Source organism: Dermacentor andersoni, chromosome 3 (genome assembly GCF_023375885.2).
Source record: "Dermacentor andersoni chromosome 3, qqDerAnde1_hic_scaffold, whole genome shotgun sequence".
NCBI classification, from domain to species: Eukaryota; Metazoa; Arthropoda; class Arachnida; order Ixodida; family Ixodidae; genus Dermacentor; species Dermacentor andersoni.
In genome coordinates this window covers 133,377,699-133,381,113 of record NC_092816.1, presented here as the reverse complement: position 1 = coordinate 133,381,113, position 3,415 = coordinate 133,377,699, and positions in this window count along the sequence as shown.

The following is a 3,415-nucleotide window of genomic DNA, read 5'->3' as shown; positions in this document are numbered from 1 at the left end:
TTAACTGAGGGGCACGATTTTTATTAGTCATATCATACGAAGCCGACAAACACTGACACCAAGGACAACATAGGGGAAATTGCTTGTGCTTACTAAATGAAATAAAGAAGTGATAAATTAAGGGAAATGAAAGTAGATGAAAAAAAAAACTTGCCGCAAGTATGGAACGATCCCACAGTCTTAGCATTCGAAATGCGAAATGGATGACCTTACGCAGCCATTTCCCTGCTTTGCTTATGTGGGTGTTTTTCTAACCTTGCGCGTTGGGCGCAGTACGCCTACAACCGCAGCGTCCTGCGCTCTAGGTGTTTGCACGGGACTGGCGGGCACTCATCGCTACGCAACTTCCCAAATAACAATACGAGTCGGTTTTGGCACTTAACATGGTAGAGCAGTACACGAGGGATCCAGAAGAAATGTGATTGTTCCGCAAATATATATTTTTGTATAATTATTCCAGAGCTAATTCCAAAAACGGTACTAGAAATATTTATAGTACACTTTTGTTTGTTTACTTGGCCTTGGCACTGTGTTTCCGGCGCGAGTCCATTTTATGTGGTTCCTTGTTTGCCATGTAAAGGAGTGGTTTATCTCACAGGCGTACCTGTGAGATGCACCTAATTTCATGCGTTTTTTGCGGGCTTTCGCGTCTTTATGGCAAACGGTGGGCATTATTCACATTTCTGCTAGAAAGCTACCCCCCTTATTTGCATACAAAAGTTAGCCCTGGTATTTGCAGTCCTTCCACTTTTATGCGAATCGGTAGTTGCAAGATCGCAGTGCGCTTCTTTTTACTGCATCAGATCGCAAGGGGCCTTATAGTTGCTGATTTCTGAACTTTATTCTGAAATTCTTGGTCATTTTTGAACTGTATAATACTTTCGTGTTCACTGAATCCTCGTACATGTGTGCGCGTGTGAAGTGCGTACGTGTCTTGAATGTGCCTGCGGGTCTTCTAGGTCGCAGAAACGTTATTATATGGTAGCAATATGATGTCCTGCTCAGCAGTTAGGACGCTGCACTGCTTTATTGCTGTCGTTGTAGCACTCAAACAGCCATGAAGCAGTAGTAATAAAAGCAAGGTGGCATACTGAAGAACATTAAATGAATCGCAGCGGCCTTTGCACTCTGAGGACGCCTGTGTTGAAGAGCGCGTTACGAACTTGGCTCTTATCAGGGGCCAAGCGATCCGCTTCAAGAATGGGCCAACAAAGCGAGAGAGCACGATAACACAAAAGAAAGCCGTAGCCGTGCTTCGAGAGTCCTCATGAAATGCACTATTACCTGATGGGGGCTTCGGAGGCAGATAAGCATCGCGTAGAAGTTCAAAGAAGGGAGCCACGCAAAAGTGGCTCGCGAGCCGCTCCATAGAACCTGTTTGTTTTGCTTATCTCAATGCTGAGAGGCTAAGCGTTGGGGCTCAGCAGCACGGTCACACACGTCCCAGTTGCCAAGTGGCTACGGCATCCTATTGCTGACCTTGCAGTCGAGGGCACGATTACCGATTGCGACGAATGCATTTTGATGGTGGCGGAATGCCAAAATGCCTGTGTTCTTTATTATGAGACTTATTTTGTACATATTGCAGTTGGTCGTTTCTAATATAATTCCCAAAAAAATCAAGACACATTTCCACTTTCTGACTCATGTTCTGCAGCGCAATGTTGTGTATGTGCACAAGACAGTGTACGTATAGTGCTCGCGGCTCCTTCTGCTGTATGAGTGCTTGCAGCCCACTGTTCTGTCCTTTCATATTTTCAGCGGCACCATTGCATTGCCCACTGCAATTTTCAGTGACAACACTGAAATGGCAGAGGGCGTCTTTTAAAGGGCATAGAGACTGGCCTCTCTCGTGTCCACAGTGTTATAAAATGTGCATAACAGCTCATTTGTTTCGAAGTTCTTTTGGAGAATACGAAAGCAGATCGACACTTGCTCTTTGGCAGATATGTCCGCTTTCTCATCCATGATCACGGCTAAGTGCAGTGCTTCACGAACCTCATTTGTGAGGGACCGGATAACATCATGAGCCAAAATTTTCAACATTCCGATTAAAATGTCGCAGGAGAGCCACCTGCACTTGGTTCGAGAAAAGCCATGATTGAAGTTCTGGAATATGATTCGCGCGAAGTTCCAGAAGTTGCCTTAGATTACTTTCTGCATCATCACGACCGCATGCTAAGTACTGCAATGAAGATAATGTCATTAACAACGCGTTCCTTGCGTCTTCCATTTCTTTTTGTTTCCCAATTACACAAGCGGTTGCTATATTCGCCTTCTTTTCACCACTGCAGTTCCGCTCATGGCCGCACGGTGCAGATTCGAGGCCTCATGACTTTTAAATCTTATAACAGCTTTCTTACAGTTAGAAAACTAGTTTCGTGCAAACTTCAAGCGAAAGTCCTTGTCTTTGGAACTTGAACTATTTGGAAGAAAAATGATTATCCCACAAGAAGAGTGACAGGTCTGACAAAATGCGTGGTCCTCTGACGCGTCATACATAAGCCATTTGTAGGTATGCTTACAAGCTGATTCGTTATGTGGTCCCTGTTCTGCTTTAACTTTAGACGCTGGATCCTCACCAACAATTCGCACACGTGCTAAAGCAGTGGTTACAGTGGCAGACGTCGAGCCTGTACCGGTAAGGCCAACCTCGGTAGGTTCATAAGCTCACGTTGAACGTCCCATGCCGGGTGGATGGCGTATCTTTTCATCATCCTCTTTGGCTGGTCTGTTCTTTTTGATTAGTATTGATGAGATATCTGATGAATTTCAATATCGGGAACGTAAGACCAACAAAGAATTGAGTGCCAAAAGGGTGTCGCGGGTTTAAGACAAAAAACTGGAGGCCAATCCACTCTGTAAAGGTGGCATGCCAGCGAAGCTGTAGTTGTGCTCTCAAATTCGCCCCCAATGTATGGTGGGAACGTGGTTGGACAGCAAAGCGAAACGAACGTACGAAACAAAGTACGATTGAGCGACGCGCTGTCCGAAGGAGTAAATGAAACATACACGTTTGTTTATCATTTGCGATTGATGAGATTGAGCAACCTTCGAATTGCAGATGACATTGTCATGTTCAACAACATTGAAAACGAGTTATAACAAATTATTGAGGTCCTTAAGAGATAGAGCCTAGCAGTAGGGTTGCAGATTAATATGCAGATAACGAAGATAACGATAAAGAGGTGGCAAGGGAACAAGAGTTCACTATCGCCAGTCAGCCTGTATAGCGTGTGATTGAGTACGCTAACATAAATCAATTACTCACGGAGGACCCTGATCATGAGGATGAAATTTACAGAAGAACAAAAATTGGTTGGGGTGCATACGCAGACACTAAGATCCGGACTGGAGGCCCCATACCACTATCATAGAAAAGAAAGGTGTAAAATAAATGCATTTTGCCGCTGCT